Genomic DNA, 23,950 nt, shown 5'->3' on the forward strand with positions numbered 1-23,950 from the left:
CGAGTACTGTACCTTGTGGAACACTGGGAGCGAGTACTGTGCCTTGTGGAACACTGGGAGCGAGTACTGTACCTTGTGGAACACTGGGAGCGAGTAATGTACCTTGTGGAACACTGGGAGCGAGTAATGTGCCTTGTGGAACACAGTGAGCCAGTACTGTACCTTGTGGAACACTGACAGCGAGTAATGTACCTTGTGGAACACTAGGAGCTAGTACTGTACCTTGTGGAACACTCAGAGCGAGTACTGGACCTTGTGAACACTGGGAGGAGTACTGTACCTTGTGGAACACTGGGAGCGAGTACTGTACCTTGTGTACCTTGTGGAACACTGGGAGCGAGTACTGTACCTTGTGGAACACTGACAGCGAGTACTGTACCTTGTGGAACACTGACAGCGAGTACTGTACCTTGTGGAACACTCAGAGCGAGTACTGTACCTTGTGGAACACTGACAGCGAGTACTGTACCTTGTGGAACACTGGGAGCGAGTACTGTACCTTGTGGAACAGAACTTTTCACTGTATCCGCCTCATATTTTACTCTGTTTACTACTAATCTTTGTGTTCTATGTGTTAGGAAGTTATAGATCCATCTACCAACTTTTCCTGTTATTTCTTTATCCAGTATTTTGTGCGCTATTATACCATGATCGCACTTCTCCAAGACTTTCACACAGTCTGTGTATATTGCATCTGCATTCTGTCCTCCAGTGCATCCAAGACCATATCATAGTGGTCCAGTAGTTGTGAGAGGCAGGAGCGACCATCCAAGACCATATCATAGTGGTCCAGTAGTTGTGAGAGGCAGGAGCAACCATCCAAGACCATGTCATAATGGTCCAGTAGTTGTGAGAGGCAGGAGCGACCATCCAAGACCATATCATAGTGGTCCAATAGTTGTGAGAGGCAGGAGCGACCATCCAAGACCATATCATAGTGGTCCAGTAGTTGTTAGAGGCAGGAGCGACCATCCAAGACCATGTCATAGTGGTCCAGTAGTTGTGAGAGGCAGGAGGGACCATCCAAGACCATATCATAGTGGTCCAGTAGTTGTAGATGCAGGAGTGACCATTCAAGACCATGTCATAGTGGTCCAGTAGTTGTGAGATGCAGGAGTGACCATTCAAGACCATATCATAGTGGTCCAGTAGTTGTGAGAGGCATGAGCGACCATCCAAGACCATGTCACAGTGGTCCAGTAGTTGTGAGATGCAGGAGTGACCATTCAAGACCATATCATAGTGGTCCAGCAGTTGTGAGATGCAGGAGTGACCATTCAAGACCATATCATAGTGGTCCAGCAGTTGTGAGAGGTAGAAGTGACCATTCAAGACCATATCATAGTGGTCCAGTAGTTGTGAGATGCAGGAGTGACCATCCAAGACCATGTCATAGTGGTCCAGTAGCTGTGAGAGACAGGAGCGACCATCCAGCTCCATGTCATAGTTGTCCAGTAGTTGTGGGAGACAGGAGCTACCATCCAAGGCCATGTCATAGTGGTCCAGTAGTTGTGAGAGACAGGAGCGATCATCCAAGGCCATGTCATAGTGGTCCAGTAGCTGTGAGAGACAGGAGCGACCATCCAGCTCCATGTCATAGTGGTCCAGTAGTTGTGGGAGACAGGAGCGACCATCCAGCTCCATGTCATAGTGGTCCAGTAGTTGTGAGAGACAGGAGCTACCATCCAAGGCCATGTCATAGTGGTGTAAACCCATACTGCCCTGGCTTGTACAGATGATGGGTGTCTAGGTGGCTGGTGATGTTGCTTCTCAGAACTCTTTCAAAGATTTTGTGATATCGGGACGTTAGTGCTCTCAGTCTATAATTCTTAGCTAATGCTTTACTGCCAACTTCGTGGAATGGGGCCATATTCGTTGTTTTTAGTGACTCTGGGATGACCCCCTTTAGACTGTGGGATGACCCTCTTAAGACTGTGGGATGACCCCCTTTAGACTGTGGGATGACCCTCTTAAGACTGTGGGATGACCCCCTTTAGACTGTGGGATGACCCCTTTAGACTGTGGGATGACCCTCTTTAGACTGTGGGATGACCCTCGTGTCTAAGACTTTGGGATGACCCCTGTGTCTAGATTGTGGGATGACCCTCGTGTCTAGACTGTTGGATGACCCCCATGTCTAGACTCTGTCTTGCAATGCAACACCAGGGCCAATAGCACCATCTGCAACACTATATCGCATCATTGGATTTGCCTTGCTTTCTGATCCCCCTGTGTTGCTATACCAAGGTGGTCTTTCCATGACCTCTCTTAAATCTGCACATTCTCAACCTTGGTTTAATGAGTAGGTCATATTATCACACAGTGGTCTGTTGCTCCAGCAGATACAGAGACACTTCCCTGCTGTAACATCAGGTGGCAAAGGTATCATTGTACCCCCACAAGTATGTCGCTTGACGACACTGTTACACTGTAGACAACCTGTCATCATGGCTGATATTATTAGAGTCATGGTACAATGCCACTTTGTAATGTCCGTTCAACGGTCATCAACGGTCTGCGGAATACTGCCATAACATCTGGTGACCTGGATACATCTGTGCCTTTCTGTGCACTGTGTCTTCCTGTGTACTGTGCCTTCCTGTGTACGGTGCCTTCCTGTGTACTGTGCCTTCCTGTGTACGGTGCCTTCCTGTGTACGGTGCCTTCCTGTGCACTGTGCCTTCCTGTGTACGGTGCCTTCCTGTGTACTGTGCCTTCCTGTGTACGGTGCCTTCCTGTGTACGGTGCCTTCCTGTGTACTGTGCCTTCCTGTGTACGGCGCCTTCCTGTGTACGGTGCCTTCCTGTGTACGGTGCCTTCCTGTGTACGGTGCCTTCCTGTGTACGGTGCCTTCCTGTGAACTGTGTCTTCCTGTGTACTGTGCCTTCCTGTGCACTGTGCCTTCCTGTGTACGGTGCCTTCCTGTGCACTGTGCCTTCCTGTGTACGGTGCCTTCCTGTGCACTGTGCCTTCCTGTGTGCTGTGCCATCCTGTGTACTGTGCCATCCTGTGTACGGTGCCTTCCTGTGCACTGTGCCTTCCTGTGTACTGTGCCTTCCTGTGTACTGTGCCTTCCTGTGTACTGTGCCTTCCTGTGTACGGTGCCTTCCTGTGTACGGTGCCTTCCTGTGTACGGTGCCTTCCTGTGTACGGTGCCTTCCTGTGTACGGTGCCTTCCTGTGTACGGTGCCTTCCTGTGTACTGTGCCTTCCTGTGCACTGTGCCTTCCTGTGTACGGTGCCTTCCTGTGTACGGTGCCTTCCTGTGTACTGTGCCTTCCTGTGCACTGTGCCTTCCTGTGTACGGTGCCTTCCTGTGTACGGTGCCTTCCTGTGTACTGTGCCTTCCTGTGCACTGTGCCTTCCTGTGTACTGTGCCTTCCTATGTACTGTGCCTTCCTGTGTACTGTGCCTTCCTGTGTACTGTGCCTTCCTATGTACTGTGCCTTCCTGTGTACTGTGCCTTCCTATGTACTGTGTCTTCCTGTGTACTGTGTCTTCCTGTGTACTGTGCCTTCCTGTGTACTGTGCCTTCCTATGTACTGTGTCTTCCTGTGTACTGTGCCTTCCTATGTACTGTGTCTTCCTGTGTACTGTGCCTTCCTGTGTACTGTGCCTTCCTATGTACTGTGTCTTCCTGTGTACTGTGCCTTCCTGTGTACTGTGCCTTCCTATGTACTGTGTCTTCCTGTGTACTGTGCCTTCCTGTGTACTGTGCCATCCTGTGTACGGTGCCTTCCTGTGTACTGTGCCTTCCTGTGTACGGTGCCTTCCTGTGCACTGTGCCTTCCTGTGTACGGTGCCTTCCTGTGCACTGTGCCTTCCTGTGTGCTGTGCCATCCTGTGTACTGTGCCATCCTGTGTACGGTGCCTTCCTGTGCACTGTGCCTTCCTGTGTACTGTGCCTTCCTGTGTACTGTGCCTTCCTGTGTACTGTGCCTTCCTGTGTACGGTGCCTTCCTATGTACTGTGTCTTCCTGTGTACTGTGCCTTCCTATGTACTGTGTCTTCCTGTGTACTGTGCCTTCCTATGTACTGTGTCTTCCTGTGTACTGTGCCTTCCTATGTACTGTGTCTTCCTGTGTACTGTGCCTTCCTATGTACTGTGCCTTTCTGTGCACTGTTGACAGGATTACACAAGAGAGGCCTACACTCCTGCCCATCACAAGTGTACTGCTGCTACACTTCAAGTGTTATCTGGGTACCTAACTAAGACTGCTGAAAAGACAGGTGACGGAGTGAGACAGGGAGACAGACAGGTGGACACAAATAGATATGCACACACGGTGAGACAGAAACAAAGAGGCAGACACAGTGAGACAAGCAGACATAGTAAGACAGGTACAGTGAGACAGTGTGTCACAGGGGGTACTGGGGGAGGCCCACTGGGGGGATGGAACAGTTAGTCACTGGAAAAAACAGTGGGACTGAGAGATAAAGCAGGGAGGTTGACCACTGAAAGTAACAGTAATTAAGCCATAAAGAATGCTATAAGTAACAGTAATAAAGCCAGATGGAACACTACAAGTAACTACAGTAATAAAGCCAGATGGAACACTACAAGTAACTACAGTAATAAAGCCAGATGGAACACTACAAGTAACTACAGTAATAAAGCCAGATGGAACACTACAAGTAACTACAGTAATAAAGCCAGATGGAACACTACAAGTAACTACAGTAATAAAGCCAGATTGAGCACTACAAGTAACTACAGTAATAAAGCCAGATGGAACACTACAAGTAACTACAGTAATAAAGCCAGATTGAGCACTACAAGTAACTACAGTAATAAAGCCAGATGGAGCACTACAAGTAACAGTAATAAAGCCAGATGGAACACTACAAGTAACTACAGTAATAAAGCCAGATGGAGCACTACAAGTAACTACAGTAATAAAGCCAGATGGAACACTACAAGTAACTACAGTAATAAAGCCAGATGGAACACTACAAGTAACAACAGTAATAAAGCCAGATTGAGCACTACAAGTAACTACAGTAATAAAGCCAGATGGAGCACTACAAGTAACTACAGTAATAAAGCCAGATGGAACACTACAAGTAACTACAGTAATAAAGCCAGATGGAGCACTACAAGTAACTACAGTAATAAAGCCAGATGGAACACTACAAGTAACTACAGTAATAAAGCCAGATGGAACACTACAAGTAACTACAGTAATAAAGCCAGATTGAGCACTACAAGTAACTACAGTAATAAAGCCAGATGGAACACTACAAGTAACAGTAATAAAGCCAGATGGAGCACTACAAGTAACAGTAATAAAGCCAGATGGAGCACTACAAGTAACAGTAATAAAGCCAGATGGAACACTACAAGTAACTACAGTAATAAAGCCAGATGGAACACTACAAGTAACTACAGTAATAAAGCCAGATGGAGCACTACAAGTAACTACAGTAATAAAGCCAGATGGAACACTACAAGTAACTACAGTAATAAAGCCAGATGGAACACTACAAGTAACTAAAGTAATAAAGCCAGATGGAACACAACAAGTAACAGTAATAAAGCCAGATGGAACACTACAAGTAAATACAGTAATAAAGCCAGACGGAACACTACAAGTAACTACAGTAATAAAGCCAGATGGAACACTACAAGTAACTACAGTAATAAAGCCAGATGGAGCACTACAAGTAACTACAGTAATAAAGCCAGATGGAACACTACAAGTAACTACAGTAATAAAGCCAGATGGAACACTACAAGTAACTACAGTAATAAAGCCAGATGGAACACAACAAGTAACAGTAATAAAGCCAGATGGAGCACTACAAGTAACTACAGTAATAAAGCCAGATGGAACACTACAAGTAACTACAGTAATAAAGCCAGATGGAACACTACAAGTAACTACAGTAATAAAGCCAGATGGAACACAACAAGTAACAGTAATAAAGCCAGATGGAACACTACAAGTAACTACAGTAATAAAGTCAGATGGAACACTACAAGTAACTACAGTAATAAAGCGAGATGGAACACTACAAGTAACTACAGTAATAAAGCCAGATGGAGCACTACAAGTAACAGTAATAAAGCCAGATGGAACACTACAAGTAACTACAGAAATAAAGCCAGATGGAACACTACAAGTAACTACAGAAATAAAGCCAGATGGAACACTACAAGTAAACACAGTAATAAAGCCAGATGGAGCACTACAAGTAACTACAGTAATAAAGCCAGATGGAACACTACAAGTAACTACAGTAATAAAGCCAGATGGAACACTACAAGTAACTACAGTAATAAAGCCAGATGGAACACTACAAGTAACTACAGTAATAAAGCCAGATGGAGCGCTACAAGTAACTACAGTAATAAAGCCAGATGGAACAATACAAGTAACAGTAATAAAGCCAGATGGAGCACTACAAGTAACAGTAATAAAGCCAGATGGAACACTACAAGTAACTACAGTAATAAAGCCAGATGGAACACTACAAGTAACAGTAATAAAGCCAGATGGAGCACCACAGGAAACTACAGTAATAAAGCCAGATGGAGCACTACAAGTAACTACAGTAATAAAGCCAGATGGAGCACTACAAGTAACTACAGTAATAAAGCCAGATGGAACACTACAAGTAACAGTAATAAAGCCAGATGGAACACTACAAGTAACTACAGTAATAAAGCCAGATGGAACACTAAAAGTAACTACAGTAATAAAGCCAGATGGAACATTACATGTAACTACAGTAATAAAGCTAGATGGAACACTACAAGTAACAGTAATAAAGCCAGATGGAACACTACAAGTAACTACAGTAATAAAGCCAGATGGAGCACTACAAGTAACTACAGTAATAAAGCCAGATGGAACGCTACAAGTAACTACAGTAATAAAGCCAGATGGAGCACTACAAGTAACTACAGTAATAAAGCCAGATGGAACACAACAAGTAACTACAGTAATAAAGCCAGATGGAGCACAACAAATAACTACAGTAATAAAGATGGAGCACTACAAGCAACTACAGTAATAAAGCCAGATGGAGCACTACAAGTAACAGTAATAAAGCCAGATGGAACACTACAAGTAACTACGGTAATAAAGCCGGATGGAACACTACAAGTAACTACAGTAATAAAGGCAGTTGGAGAACTTCAAGTAACTACAGTAATAAAGCCAGATGGAACACTACAAGTAGCTACAGTAATAAAGCCAGATGGAGCACTACAAGTAATTACAGTAATAAAGCCAGACGGACCACTACAAGTAACTACAGTAATAAAGCCAGATGGAGCACTACAAGTAACTACAGTAATAAAGCCAGATGGAGCACCAAAAGTAACAGTAATAAAGTCAGTTGGAACACTACAAGTAACTTCAGTAATAAAGCCAGATGGACCACTAAAAGTAACAGTAATAAAGTCAGTTGAAACACTACAAGTAACTAGAGTAATAAAGCCAGATGGAGCACTACAAGTAAGTAGAGTAATAAAGCCAGATGGAGCACTACAAGTAACTACATTAATAAAGCCAGATGGAGCACTACAAGTAACAGTAATAAAGTCAATTGGGACACTACAAATAACTACAGTAATAAAGCCAGATGGAACACTACAAGTAACTACAGTAATAAAGCCAGATGGAGCACTACAAGTAACTACAATTATAAAGCCAAATGGAGCACTACAAGTAACAGTAATAAAGTCAGTTGGAACACTACAAGTAACTACAGCAATAAAGCCAGATGGAGCACTACAGGTAACTATAGTAATAGAGCCAGATGGAGCACTACAAGTAACTACAGTAATAAAGCCAAATGGAGCACTACATTTAACAGTAATAAAGTCAGTTGGAACACTACAAGTAACTGCAGTAATAAAGCCAGATGGATCACTACAAGTAACAGTAATAAAGTCAGTTGGAACACTACAAGTAACTGCAGTAATAAAGCCAGATGGAGCACTACAAGTAACAGTAATAAAGCCAGATGGAACACTACAAGTAACTACAGTAATAAAGCCAGATGGAGCACTAAAAGTAACTACAGTAATAAAGCCAGATGGAACACTACAAGTAACTACAGTACTAAAGCCAGATGGAACACTACAAGTAACTACAGTAATAAAGCCAGATGGAGCACTACAAGTTACTACAGTAATAAAGCCAGATGGAGCACTAAAAGTAACTACAGTAATAAAGCGAGATGGAACACTACAAGTAACAGTAATAAAGCCAGATGGAACACTACAAGTAACTACAGTAATAAAGCAAGATGGAGCACTACAAGTAACAGTAATAAAGCCAGATGGAGCACTACAAGTAACTACAGTAATAAAGCCAGATGGAGTACTACAAGTAACTACAGTAATAAAGACATATGGAGCACTACAAGTAACTAGAGTAATAAAGCCAGATGGAGCACTACAAGTAACTACAGTAATAAAGATGGCGCACTACAAGTAACTACAGTAATAAAACCAGATGGAGGACTACAAGTAACTACAGTAATAAAGCCAGATGGAGCACTACAAGTATCAGTAATAAAGCCAAATGGAACACTACAAGTAACTACTGTAATAAAGCCAGATGGAGCACTACAAGTAACTAAAGTAATAAAGCCAGATGGAACACTACAAGTAACTACAGTAATAAAGCCAGATGGAACACTACAAGTAACTACAGTAATAAAGACAGATGGAGCACTACAAGTAACTACAGTAATAAAGCCAGATGGAACACTACAAGTAACTACAGTAATAAAGCCAGATGGAACACTACAAGTAACTACAGTAATAAAACCAGATGGAGCACTACAAGTAACTTCAGTAATAAAGATGGAGCACTACAAGTAACTACAGTAATAAAGCCAGATGGAGCACTACAAGTAACAGTAATAAAGCCAGATGGAGCACTACAAGTAACTACAATAATAAAGCCAGTTGGAGCACTATAAGTAAGTACAATAATAAAGCCAGATGGAGCACTATAAGTAACAGTAATAAAGCCAGTTGGAACACTACAAGTAACTACAGTAATGAAGCCAGATGGAACACTACAAGTAACTATTGTAATAAAGACAGATGGAGCACTACAAGAAACTACAGTAATAAAGCCAGATGGAGCACTATAAGTAACAGTAATAAAGCCAGATGGAGCACTACAAGTAACTACAGTAATAAAGCCAGATGGAACACTACAAGTAACTACAGTAATAAAGCCAGATGGAGCACTACAAGTAACTACAGTAATAAAGCCAGATGGAACACTACAAGTAACTACAGTAATGAAGCCAGATGGAACACTACAAGTAACTATTGTAATAAAGACAGATGGAGCACTACAAGAAACTACAGTAATAAAGCCAGATGGAGCACTATAAGTAACAGTAATAAAGCCAGATGGAGCACTACAAGTAACTACAGTAATAAAGCCAGATGGAACACTACAAGCAACTACAGTAATAAAGCCAGATGGAACACTACAAGTAACTTCATTAATAAAGCCAGATGGAGCACTACAAGTAACTACAGTAATAAAGCCAGATGGAGCACTACAAGAAACTACAGTAATAAAGCCAGATGGAACACTACAACTAACTACAGTAATAAAGCCAGATGGAGCACTACAAGTAACTACAGTAATAAAGCCAGATGGAACACTACAAGTAGCAGTAATAAAGCCAGATAAAACTCTACAAGTAACTACAATAATAAAGCCAGATGGAGCACTACAAGTAACTTCAGTAATAAAGATGGAGCACTACAAGTAACTACAGTAATAAAGCCAGATGGAGCACTACAAGTAACAGTAATAAAGCCAGATGGAGCACTACAAGTAACTACAGTAATAAAGCCAGATGGAGCACTATAAGTAACTATAGTAATAAAGCCAGATGGAGCACTATAAGTAACAGTAATAAAGCCAGTTGGAACAATACAAGTAACTACAGTAGTGAAGCCAGATGGAACACTACAAGTAACTACAGTAATAAAGCCAGATGGAACACTACAAGTAACTACAGTAATAAAGACAGATGGATCACTACAAGTAACTACAGTAATAAAGCCAGATGGAGCACTATAAGTAACAGTAATAAAGCCAGATGGAGCACTACAAGTAACTACAGTAATAAAGCCAGATGGAACACTACAAGTAACTACAGTAATAAAGACAGATGGAACACTACAAGTAACTACAGTAATAAAGCCAGATGGAACACTACAAGTAACTACAGTAATAAAGCCAGATGGAGCACTACAAGTAACTACAGTAATAAAGCCAGATGGAGCACTACAAGTAACTACAGTAATAAAGCCAGATGGAACACTACAAGTAACTACAGTAATAAAGCCAGATGGAGCACTACAAGTAACTACAGTAATAAAGCCAGATGGAGCACTACAAGTAACTGCAGTAATAAAGCCAGATGGAACACTACAAGTAACAGTAATAAAGCCAGATGGAACACTACAAGTAACTACAGTAATAAAGCCAGATGGAGCACTACAAGTATCTACAGTAATAAAGCCAGATGGAACACTACAAGTAACAGTAATAAAGCCAGATGGAGCACTACAAGTACGTACAGTAATAAAGCCAGATGGAGCACTATAAGTAACAGTAATAAAGCCAGATGGAACACTATAAGTAACAGTAATAATGCCAGATGGAACACTACAATTAACAGTAATAAAGCCAGATGGAGTACTACAAGTAACTACAGTAACAAAGCCAGATGGAACACTATAAGTAACAGTAATAAAGCCAGATGGAGCACTACAAGTAACAGTAATAAAGCCAGATAGAGCACTACAAGTAACTACAGTAATAAAGCCAGATGGAGCACTACAAGTAACTACAGTAATAAAGACAGATGGAACACTACAAGTAACTTCAGTAATAAAGCCAGATGGAGTACTACAAGTAACTACAGTAAGAAAGATGGAGCACTACAAGTAACTACAGTAATAAAGCCAGATGGAGCACTACAAGTAACTACAGTAATAAAGCCAGATGAAACACTACAAGTAACTACAGTAATAAAGCCAGATGGAGCACTACAAGTAACTACAGTAATAAAGCCAGATGGAGCACTACAAGTAACTACAGTAATAAAGCGAGATGGAGCACTACAAGTAACTACAGTAATAAAGACAGATGGAGCACTACAAGAAACTACAGTAATAAAGACAGATGGAACACTACAAGTAACTACAGTAATAAAGCCAGATGGAGCACTACAAGTAACTACAGTAATATAGCCAGATGGAACACTACAAGTAACTACAGTAATAAAGCCAGATGGAGCACTACAAGTAACTACAGTAATAAAGATGGAGCACTACAAGCAACTACAGTAATAAAGCCAGATGGAACACTAGAAGTAACTACAGTAATAAAGCCAGATGGAACACTACAAGTAACTACAGTAATAAAGACAGATGGAACACTACAAGTAACTACAGTAATAAAGCCAGATGGAGCACTACAAGTAACTACAGTAATAAAGCCAGATGGAACACTACAAGTAACTACAGTAATAAAACCAGGTGGAACACTACAAGTAACAGTAATAAAGCCAGATGGAACACTACAAGTAACAGTAATAAAGCCAGATGGAACACTACAAGTAACTACAGTAATAAAGCCAGATGGAGCACTACAAGTAACTACAGTAATAAAGCCAGATGGAACACTACAAGTAACTACAGTAATAAAGCCAGATGGAACACTACAAGTAACTACAGTAATAAAGCCAGATGGAACACTACAAGTAACTACAGTAATAAAGCCAGATGGAACACTACAAGTAACTACAGTAATAAAGCCAGATGGAACACTACAAGTAACAGTAATAAAGCCAGATGGAACACTACAAGTAACTACAGTAATAAAGCCAGATGGAACACTACAAGTAACTACAGTAATAAAGCCAGATGGAGCACTACAAGTAACTACAGTAATAAAGCCAGATGGAGCACTACAAGTAACTACAGTAATAAAGACAGATGGAACACTGCAAGTAACTACAGTAATAAAGCCAGATGGAACACTACAAGTAACTACAGTAATAAAGCCAGATGGAGCACTACAAGTAACTACAGTAATAAAGCCAGATGGAACACTACAAGTAACAGTAATAAAGCCAGATGGAGCACTACAAGTAACAGTAATAAAGCCAGATGGAGCACTACAAGTAACTACAGTAATAAAGCCAGATGGAACACTACAAGAAACTACAGTAATAAAAGATGGAGCAACAACTACAGTAATAAAGCCAGATGGAGCACTACAAGTAACTACAGTAATAAAGCCAGATGGAACACTACAAGTAACTACAGTAATAAAGCCAGATGGAACACTACAAGCAACTACAGTAATAAAGCCAGATGGAGCACTACAAGTAACAACAGTAATAAAGCCAGATGGAACACTACAAGTAACAGTAATAAAGCCAGATGGAACACTACAAGTAACAGTAATAAAGCCAGATGGAGCACTACAAGTAACAGTAATAAAGCCAGATGGAGCACTACAAGTAACTACAGTAATAAAGCCAGATGGAGCACTACAAGTAACTACAGTAATAAAGCCAGATGGAACACTACAAGTAACTACAGTAATAAAGCCAGATGGAGCACTACAAGTAACAACAGTAATAAAGCCAGATGGAACACTACAAGTAACAGTAATAAAGCCAGATGGAACACTACAAGTAACAGTAATAAAGCCAGATGGAGCACTACAAGTAACTACAGTAATAAAGCCAGATGGAACACTACAAGTAACAGTAATAAAGCCAGATGGAGCACTACAAGTAACTACAGTAATAAAGCCTGATGGAGCACTACAAGTAACAGTAATAAAGCCAGATGGAACACTACAAGTAACTACAGTAATAAAGCCTGATGGAGCACTACAAGTAACAGTAATAAAGCCAGATGGAGCACTACAAGTAACAGTAATAAAGCCAGATGGAACACTACAAGTAACAGTAATAAAGCCAGATGGAGCACTACAAGTAACTACAGTAATAAAGCCAGATGGAGCACTACAAGTAACTACAGTAATAAAGCCAGATGGAGCACTACAAGTAACTACAGTAATAAAGCCAGATGGAACACTACAAGTAACTACAGTAATAAAGACAGATGGAACACTACAGTAATAAAAGATACACTACAACAGTAATAAAGCCAGATGGAACACTACAAGTAACTACAGTAATAAAGCCAGATGGAGCACTACAAGTAACTACAGTAATAAAGCCAGATGGAACACTACAAGTAACTACAGTAATAAAGCCAGATGGAGCACTACAAGTAACTACAGTAATAAAGCCAGATGGAACACTACAAGTAACTACAGTAATAAAGCCAGATGGAACACTACAAGTAACTACAGTAATAAAGCCAGATGGAACACTACAAGTAACTACAGTAATAAAGCCAGATGGAACACTACAAGTAACAGTAATAAAGCCAGATGGAGCACTACAAGTAACAGTAATAAAGCCAGATGGAGCACTACAAGTAACTACAGTAATAAAGCCAGATGGAGCACTACAAGTAACTACAGTAATAAAGCCAGATGGAGCACTACAAGTAACTACAGTAATAAAGCCAGATGGAGCACTACAAGTAACTACAGTAATAAAGCCAGATGGAGCACTACAAGTAACAGTAATAAAGCCAGATGGAGCACTACAAGTAACTACAGTAATAAAGCCAGATGGAGCACTACAAGTAACTACAGTAATAAAGCCAGATGGAGCACTACAAGTAACTATAGTAATAAAGCCAGATGGAACACTACAAGTAACTACAGTAATAAAGCCAGATGGAGCACTACAAGTAACTACAGTAATAAAGCCAGATGGAACACTACAAGTAACTACAGTAATAAAGCCAGATGGAGCACTACAAGTAACTACAGTAATAAAGCCAGATGGAACACTACAAGTAACTACAGTAATAAAGCCAGATGGAACACTACAAGTAACAGTAATAAAGCCAGATGGAGCACTACAAGTAACTACAGTAATAAAGCCAGATGGAACACTACAAGTAACTACAGTAATAAAGCCAGATGGAACACTACAAGTAACTACAGTAATAAAGCCAGATGGAGCACTACAAGTAACTACAGTAATAAAGCCAGATGGAACACTACAAGTAACAGTAATAAAGCCAGATGGAACACTACAAGTAACTACAGTAATAAAGCCAGATGGAGGACTACAAGTAACTACAGTAATAAAGCCAGATGGAGCACTACAAGTAACTACAGTAATAAAGCCAGATGGAACACTACAAGTAACTACAGTAATAAAGCCAGATGGAACACTACAAGTAACTACAGTAATAAAGCCAGATGGAACACTACAAGTAACTACAGTAATAAAGCCAGATGGAACACTACAAGTAACTACAGTAATAAAGCCAGATGGAACACTACAAGTAACTACAGTAATAAAGCCAGATGGAACACTACAAGTAACTACAGTAATAAAGCCAGATGGAGCACTACAAGTAACTACAGTAATAAAGCCAGATGGAACACTACAAGTAACTACAGTAATAAAGCCAGATGGAACACTACAAGTAACTACAGTAATAAAGCCAGATGGAACACTACAAGTAACTACAGTAATAAAGCCAGATGGAACACTACAAGTAACTACAGTAATAAAGCCAGATGGAACACTACAAGTAACTACAGTAATAAAGCCAGATGGAACACTACAAGTAACTACAGTAATAAAGCCAGATGGAGCACTACAAGTAACTACAGTAATAAAGCCAGATGGAACACTACAAGTAACTACAGTAATAAAGCCAGATGGAGCACTACAAGTAACTACAGTAATAAAGCCAGATGGAGCACTACAAGTAACAGTAATAAAGCCAGATGGAGCACTACAAGTAACAGTAATAAAGCCAGACAAATAAAAACATCAGTTGAGAGGTACTAGGCTAATAAAGTGTTGTCTACTGTGTCTACCCACTACTGTGTTGTCTACTGTGTCTACCCACTACTGTGTTGTCTACTGTGTCTACCCACTACTGTGTCTACCCACTACTGTTTTGTCTACTGTGTCTAGCCACTACTGTGTTGTCTACTGTGTCTACCCACTACTGTTTTGTCTACTGTGTCTACCCACTACTGTGTTGTCTACTGTGTCTACTGTTTTGTATCTACCCACTACTGTTTTGTGTTGTCTACTGTTGTCTACTGTGTCTAGCCACTACTGTGTTGTCTACTGTGTCTACCCACTACTGTGTTGTCTACTGTGTCTACCCACTACTGTGTTGTCTACTGTGTCTACCCACTACTGTTTTGTCTACTGTGTCTCCCCACTACTGTTTTGTCTACTGTGTCTACCCACTACTGTGTTGTCTACTGTGTCTAGCCACTACTGTGTTGTCTACTGTGTCTACCCACTACTGTGTTGTCTACTGTGTCTAGCCACTACTGTGTTGTGTACTGTGTCTACCCACTACTGTGTTGTCTACTGTGTCTACCCACTACTGTGTTGTCTACTGTGTCTACCCACTATTGTGTTGTCTACTGTGTCTAGCCACTACTGTGTTGACTACTGTGTCTACCCACTACTGTGTTGTCTACTGTGTCTAGCCACTACTGTGTTGTCTACTGTGTCTACCCACTACTGTGTTGTCTACTGTGTCTACCCACTACTGTGTTGTCTACTGTGTCTACCCACTACTGTGTTGTCACACATACACTAGTGTTGCTACGTATGTTAGTGTGTCTCTGCTGTTGCTGAGGTAAAAGTAGCAACAGTAGCAAGAGTAGCAAGAGTAGCAAGAGTAGCAACAGTAGCAAGAGTAGCAAGAGTAGCAAGAGTAGCAAGAGTAGCAACAGTAGCAAGAGTAGCAAGAGTAGCAAGAGTAGCAAGAGTAGCAAGAGTAGCAAGAGTAGCAAGAGTAGCAAGAGTAGCAACAGTAGCAAGAGTAGCAAGAGTAGCAAGAGTAGCAAGAGTAGCAAGAGTAGCAAGAGTAGCAAGAGTAGCAAGAGTAGCAAGAGTAGCAACAGTAGCAAGAGTAGCAAGAGTAGCAAGAGTAGCAAGAGTAGCAAGAGTAGCAAGAGTAGCAAGAGTAGCAAGAGTAGCAACAGTAGCAAGAGTAGCAAGAGTAGCAAGAGTAGCAAGAGTAGCAAGAGTAGCAAGAGTAGCAAGAGTAGCAAGAGTAGCAAGAGTAGCAAGAGTAGCAACAGTAGCAACAGTAGCAAGAGTAGCAAGAGTAGCAAGAGTAGCAAGAGTAGCAAGAGTAGCAACAGTAGCAAGAGTAGCAAGAGTAGCAAGAGTAGCAAGAGTAGCAACAGTAGCAACAGTAGCAACAGTAGCAACAGTAGGAACAGTAGGAACAGTAGGAACAGTAGCAACAGTAGCAACAGTAGCAACAGTAGCAACAGTAGCAACAGTAGCAACAGTAGCAACAGTAGCAACAGTAGCAACAGTAGCAACAGTAGCAACAGTAGCAACAGTAGCAACAGTAGCAACAGTAGCTGGGTTATACAACAACAACAACAACAACAACAACAACAACAACAACATCTCGGGAATAATACTCGGAAGCAACGTCTGTAGTTATTTTACTTGTTTCGTGGGACTGACTGGGGCTAGGGGCTACAACAGGGTGTGGGGGCTACACCAGGGACTGTGGCTACACCAGGGTCTGGGGCTGCACTAGGGTCCAGGGGCTACCCCAGGGTCTGGGGGCTACACCAGGGTCTGGGGGCTACACCAGGGGCTGGGACTACACCAGGGGCTGGGGGCTACACCAGGGGCTGGGGGCTACACCAGGGCCTATGGGCTATACCAGGGGCTGGGGGCTGAATCAGGGGCTGCGTCTACACCAGGGTCTGGCGGCTACACCAGGGTCCGGGGGCTACACCAGGGGCTAGGGGCTACACCAGGGGCTGGGCGCTACACCATGGGCTGGGGGCTACACCAGGGTCTGGGGGCTTTACCAGGAGCTGGGCTACACCAGGGTCTGGGCGCTACACTAGGGGCTGGGGCTACACCAGAGGCTGGGGCTACACTAGGGACCGGGGGACACACCAGGGGTTGGGACTACACCAGGGGTTGGGGCTACACCAGGGGCTGGGGCTACACCAGGGTCTGGGCACTACACCAAGGGCTGAGAGCTACACCAGGGGCTGAGGCTACACCAGGGTATGGGGGCTACACCAGGGTCTGAGGGCTACACCAGGGGTTGAGGCTACACCAGGGTCTGGGGGCTACACCAGGGTCTGGGGGCTACACCAGGGGTTGAGACTACACCAGGGTCTGGGGGCTACACCAGGGTATGGGGGCTACACCAGGGTCTGGGGACTACACCAGGGTCTGGGGGCTACACCAGGGTGTGGAGGCTACAACAGGGTCTCGGGGCTACAGCAAGGGCTGGGGCTACACCAGGGGCTGGGGTGCCACATCAGGGATTGGGGTACACCTGAGTCTGGCGGCTACACCAGGGGCTGGGGGCTACACCAGGGGTTGGGGGCTACACCAGGGTCTGGGGGCTACACCAGGGGATGGGGCTACATCAGGGGCTGGGGCTACACCAGGGGCTGGGGACTACACCAGGGGGTGGGGCTACACCAGGGTCTGGGGCTACACCAGGGGCTATGGGCTAAGCCAGAAACTGTGAGCTACACTAGGGACTGTGGGTCACGCCATGGGCTGGGTACTACACCAGGGGCTGGGAGCTATACCAGGCACTGAGTGCTACTCCAGGGACTGGGGCTACATCAAGTGCTGGGGCTACACCAGAGGCTGGAGGCTACACCAGGGGGAGGGGGCTCCACCAGTGGGAGGGGGCTACACCAGGGGAAGCGGGATACACCAGGGGGAGAGGGCTACACCAGGGGAGAGGGCTACACCAGGGGAGGGGGCTACACCAGGGGGAGGGGGCTACACCAGGGGGAGGGGGCTACACCAGGGGAGGGGGCTACACTAGTGGAGGGGGCTACATCAGGGGGAGGGGGCTACACCAGGGGGGAGGGGGATACACCAAGGGTTGGAGGCTACAGCAGGGAATAAGGGCTACATCAGGGGCCGGGGATTATACCAGGGGCAGGTGATTACAACAGGGGCTAGGGGTTACTCCAGGGGCTGGGTGCTACTCCAGGGGCTGCCGGATACATCAGAGGCAGGAAACTATACCAGTGGGTGGGTGCCACAGTAGGGGCTAGGGGCTAAACCAGGGACTGGGGGCTACACCAGGGGAAGGGAAGTAGGGAGGATTTTTCCAAGGTAGGGAAGAGAGAGAGAGAGAGAGAGAGAGGATGATAGTAAGGGAGGAGGAGGAGGAGGAGGAGGAGGAGGAGGAGTAGGAGGAGGAGGAGGAGGGGGGGACATGTCAAGGGCATGAAAGATATCAAATTGAAAATTTAGAAGATAAAATCAAACTGATGGTTCTTTAAAGGAGTCGAGCTCAAGGCTCGATACTACTGCTCCAGTGAGAGAGAGAGAGAGAGAGAGAGCGAGAGAGAGAGAGAGAGAGAGAGAGAGAGAGAGAGAGAGAGAGAGAGAGAGAGAGAGAGAGAGAGAGAGAGAGATGACTTAAGAACGGGCAGACAACAGTAATATAGTACCTCTGTTGGACTGTGTTTGTGGTGTGTAGGCGCGCTCAGCAGACCCTGAAACAAGTGAAAGAAAGGTCATACCTCTAACTGCTGTGTGGGCGGGCTGTGGGCGGGCTGTGGGCGGGAAGGAGACACAAAATGCAACCACAACCACTTACCCCCCACCCCACCTCCCAGGGTGCTTGACGACAAGCACGCAGCTGCTGTGTGAGTCAGTCAGTCAGTCAGTCAGTCAGTCAGTCAGTCAGTCAGTCAGTCAGTCAGTCAGTCAGTCAGTCAGTCAGTCTGTGCAAATGTACAGGATGGTAAGACAACATGAACTTTTATAGTTAGGAAGGAACCTGTGGTGTGATCTTACTGCTGTGGTGTGTGATCTTACTGCTGTGGTGTGTGATCTTACTGCTGTGGTGTGTGATCTTACTGCTGTGGTGTGTGATCTTACTGCTGTGGTGTGTGATCTTACTGCTGTGGTGTGTGATCTTACTGCTGTGGTGTGTGATCTTACTGCTGTGGTGTGTGATCATACTGTTGTGGTGTGTGATCTTACTGCTGTGGTGTGTGATCTTACTGCTGTGGTGTGTGATCTTACTGCTGTGGTGTGTGATCTTACTGCTGTGGTGTGTGATCTTACTGCTGTGGTGTGTGATCTTACTGCTGTGGTGTGTGATCTTACTGCTGTGGTGTGTGATCTTACTGCTGTGGTGTGTGATCTTACTGCTGTGGTGTGTGATCTTACTGCTGTGGTGTGATCATACTGTTGTGGTGTGTGATCTTACTGCTGTGGTGTGTGATCTTACTGCTGTGGTGTGTGATCTTACTGCTGTGGTGTGATCATACTGCTGTGGTGTGATCATGCTGCTGTGGTGTGTGATCTTACTGCTTTGGTGTGTGATCTTACTGCTGTGGTGTGATCATACTGTTGTGGTGTGTGATCTTACTGCTGTGGTGTGATCTTACTGCTGTGGTGTGATCTTACTGCTGTGGTGTCATCTTACTGATGTGATGTGTGATCTTACTACTGTGGTGTGTGATCTTACTGATGTGGTGAGTGATCTTACTGCTGTGATGTCATCTTACTGCTGTGGTGTGTAATCTTATTGCTTTGGTGTGTGATCTTAGTGCTGTGGTGTGTGATCTTACTGCTGTGGTGTGTGATCTTACTGCTGTGGTGTGTGATCTTACTGCTGTGATGTCATCTTACTGCTGTGGTGTGTGATCTTATTGCTGTGGTGTGTGATCATACTGCTGTGGTGTGATCTTACTGCTGTGGTGTGTGATCTTACTGCTGTGGTGTGATCATACTGCTGTGGTGTGATCTTACTGCTGTGGTGTGTGATCTTACTGCTGAGGTGTGATCTTACTGCTGTGGTGTGATCTTAGTGCTGTGGTGTGATCTTACTGCTGTGGTGTCATCTTACTGCTGTGGTGTGATCTTACTGCTGTGGTGTGATCTTACTGCTGTGGTGTCACCTTACTGCTGTGGTGTCATCTTACTGGTGTGTTGTGATCTTACTGCTGTGGTGTGATCTTACTGCTGTGGTGTGACTTTACTGCTGTGGTGTGATCTTACTGCTGTGGTGTGACCTTACTGCTGTGGTGTCATCTTACTGCTGTGGTGTCATCTTACTGCTGTGGTGTCATCTTACTGCTGTGGTGTCATCTTACTGCTGTGGTGTCATCTTACTGCTGTGGTGCCATCTTACTGCTGTGGTGTGATCTTACTGCTGTGGTGTGATCTTACTGATGTGATGTGTGATCTTACTACTGTGGTGTGTGATCTTACTGATGTGGTGAGTGATCTTACTGCTGTGATGTCATCTTACTGCTGTGGTGTGTGATCTTATTGCTGTGGTGTGTGATCTTAGTGCTGTGGTGTGTGATCTTACTGCTGTGGTGTGTGATCTTACTGCTGTGATGTCACCTTACTGCTGTGGTGTGTGATCTTATTGCTGTGGTGTGTGATCATACTGCTGTGGTGTGATCATACTGCTGTGGTGTGATCTTACTGCTGTGGTGTGATCATACTGCTGAGGTGTGATCTTACTACTGTGGTGTCATCTTACTGCTGTGGTGTCATCTTACTGCTGTGGTGTGATCTTACTGCTGTGGTGTGATCTTACTGGTGTGTTGGGATTTTACTGTTGTGGTGTGATCTTACTGCTGTGGTGTGATCATACTGCTGTGGTGTGATCTTACTGCTGTGGTGTCATCTTACTGCTGTGGTGTGATCTTACTGCTGTGGTGTGATCTTACTGCTGTGGTGTCATCTTACTGCTGTGGTGTGATCTTACTGCTGTGGTGTCATCTTACTGCTGTGGTGTGATCTTACTGCTGTGGTGTGATCTTACTGGTGTGTTGGGATTTTACTGTTGTGGTGTGATCTTACTGCTGTGGTGTGATCATACTGCTGTGGTGTGATCTTACTGCTGTGGTGTGTGATCTTACTGCTGAGGTGTGTTCTTACTGCTGTGTTGTGATCTTACTGCTGTGGTGTGATCTTACTGCTGTGGTGTGATCTTACTGCTGTAGTGTGATCTTACTGTTGTGGTGTGACCTTACTGCTGTGGTGTGATCTTACTGCTGTGGTGTGTGATCTTACTGCTGAGGTGTGATCTTACTGCTGTGATGTGATCTTACTGCTGTAGTGTGATCTTACTGTTGTGGTGTGACCTTACTGCTGTGGTGTGATCTTACTGCTGTGGTGTCATCTTACTGCTGTAGTGTGATCTTACTGCTGTGGTGTGATCTTACTGCTGTGGTGTCATCTTACTGCTGTGGTGTCATCTTACTGCTGTGGTGTGATCTTACTGCTGTGTTGTGATCTCACTGCTGTGGTGTGATCTTACTGCTGTGGTGTGATCTTACTGCTGTGGTGTGATCTTACTGCTGTAGTGTGATCTTACTGTTGTGGTGTGACCTTACTGCTGTGGTGTCATCTTACTGCTGTGGTGTCATCTTACTGCTGTGGTGTCATCTTATTGCTGTGGTGTGATCTTATTGCTGTGGTGTCATCTTACTGCTGTGGTGTCATCTTATTGCTGTGGTGTCATCTTATTGCTGTGGTGTCATCTTATTGCTGTGGTGTGATCTTACTGCTGTGGTGTGATCTTACTGCTGTGGTGTCATCTTACTGCTGTGGTGTGATCTTACTGTTGTGGTGTGACCTTACTGCTGTGGTGTCATCTTACTGCTGTGGTGTCATCTTATTGCTGTGGTGTCATCTTATTGCTGTGGTGTGATCTTATTGCTGTGGTGTGATCTTACTGCTGTGGTGTGATCTTACTGCTGTGGTGTCATCTTACTGCTGTGGTGTGATCTTACTGCTGTGGTGTGATCTTACTGCTGTGGTGTGATCTTACTGCTGTGGTGTGATCTTACTGCTGTGGTGTGATCTTACTGGTGTGGTGTGATCTTACTGCTGTGGTGTGATCTTACTGCTGTGGTGTGATCTTACTGCTGTGGTGTGATCTTACTGCTGTGGTGTGATCTTACTGCTGTGGTGTGATCTTACTGCTGTGGTGTGATCTTACTGCTGTGGTGTGATCTTACTGCTGTGGTGTCATCTTACTGCTGTGGTGTGATCTTACTGCTGTGGTGTGATCTTACTGCTGTGGTGTGATCTTACTGCTGTGGTGTCATCTTACTGCTGTGGTGTGATCTTACTGCTGTGGTGTGATCTTACTGCTGTGGTGTGATCTTACTGCTGTGGTACAGCTTGTCTGGTGATCAGACTCAAACAGTCACAGAATTTCCTGCCCTTCCTGTGACTGTTGCTACAGTGAGGCGGGACAACCCAGTCTGTGGGTGTTACGTAGCTCTGTGACGAGCATACTTGCTGTGGTGAAACACACCAGTGTTGCAGAGATCGTCAGTGTTGCGAGCTTTTCTGTGAAACTGACACCTTGCTGTGTCTGTGTACAGGACGGCTGTGAGGGGGTCACACTCTCTGTGTTGACCAGATCCAGCAGGCTGTGTTGGACAACACTGGCTATGTCACCTGTACCTTGTTCACGTTACATAGTCATGTCACGGTAACAGGGATGGTGGACTGTGTTACAACCACTTCAACACAGTGTTGAGTCGACTTCCCATTTACAACTCAAAATCATCGTTCTTGACACGTTTAGAGAGAGAGAGAGAGAGAGAGAGAGAGAGAGAGAGAGAGAGAGAGAGAGAGAGAGAGAGAGAGAGAGAGAGAGAGAGAGAGAGAGAGAGAGACAGAGAGAGAGAGAGATGTCACGGTTGATCCTTACTTGACAATGTTAATGGGAGCGTCTGTGACGACCTGACTCAGGAGGAAGTGACTTCAGAAGATGTCAGCAGTAGATTCTTGATGTTGATGTGTTAGAGGAGGTCCCCTGAGTGTTGCAAGGGGACCCTGCTGACAACACAGGTCCCCTGAGTGTTGCAAGGAGACCCTGCTGACACCACAGGTCCCCTGAGTGTTGCAAAGGGAACTTGCTGACAACACAGGTCCCCTGAGTGTTGCAAAGGGAACTTGCTGACAACACAGGTCCCCTGAGTGTTGCAAGGGGACCCTGCTGACAACACAGGTCCCCTGAGTGTTGCAAGGGGACCCTGCTGACAACACAGGTCCCCTGAGTGTTGCAAGGGGACCCTGCTGACAACACAGATCCCCTGAGTGTTGCAAAGGGAACTTGCTGACAACACAGGTCCCCTGAGTGTTTCAAGGGGACCTTACTGACAACACAGGTCCCCTGAGTGTTGCAAGGGGACATTACTGACAACACAGGTCCCCTGAGTGTTGCAAGGGGACACTGCTGAAAACACAGGAACCCTGAGTGTTGCAAGGGGACCCTGCTGACAACACAGGTCCCCTGAGTGTTGCAAGGGGACCCTGCTGACAACACAGGTCCCCTGAGTGTTGCAAGGGGATTCTTCTGACAACACAGGTCCCCTGAGTGTTGCAAGGGGACCCTGCTGACAACACAGGTCCCCTGAGTGTTGCAAGGGGACCCTGCTGACAATACAGGTCCCCTGAGTGTTGCAAGGGGACCCTGCTGACAACACAAGTCTCCTGAGTGTTGCAAGGGGGGCCTTACTGACAACACAGGTTTCCTGAGTGTTGCAAAGCGAACTTGCTGACAACACAGGTCCCCTGAGTGTTGCAAGGGGACCCTGCTGACAACACAGGCCCCCCCTGAGTGTTTCAAGGGGACCCTTCTGACAACACAGGTCGTCTGAGTGTTGCAAAGGGACTCTGCTGACAACAGAGGCCCCCCTGAGTGTTTCAAGGGGACCCTTCTGACAACACAGGTCGTCTGAGTGTTGCAAAGGGACTCTGCTGACAACACAGGCCCCCCTGAGTGTTTCAAGGGGAACCTGCTGACAACA

General features: G+C 44.7%; 1 protein-coding gene across 1 annotated transcript in view; it reads right to left on the reverse strand.

Moving 5' to 3' along the window:
* The window catches only part of LOC138852898 (lachesin-like), a 376,358-nt gene extending 357,711 nt beyond the window's left edge, over positions 1–18,647 (reverse strand). Inside the window, exon 1 of the mRNA XM_070086486.1 lies at positions 18,605–18,647. The gene's annotated coding sequence lies outside the window, so the exon portion shown is untranslated. The remainder of the gene's footprint in view (positions 1–18,604) is intronic.
* Positions 18,648–23,950: the final 5,303 nt, after the last annotated feature.

Source organism: Cherax quadricarinatus, chromosome 18 (genome assembly GCF_038502225.1).
Source record: "Cherax quadricarinatus isolate ZL_2023a chromosome 18, ASM3850222v1, whole genome shotgun sequence".
Taxonomy (NCBI): domain Eukaryota; kingdom Metazoa; phylum Arthropoda; class Malacostraca; order Decapoda; family Parastacidae; genus Cherax; species Cherax quadricarinatus.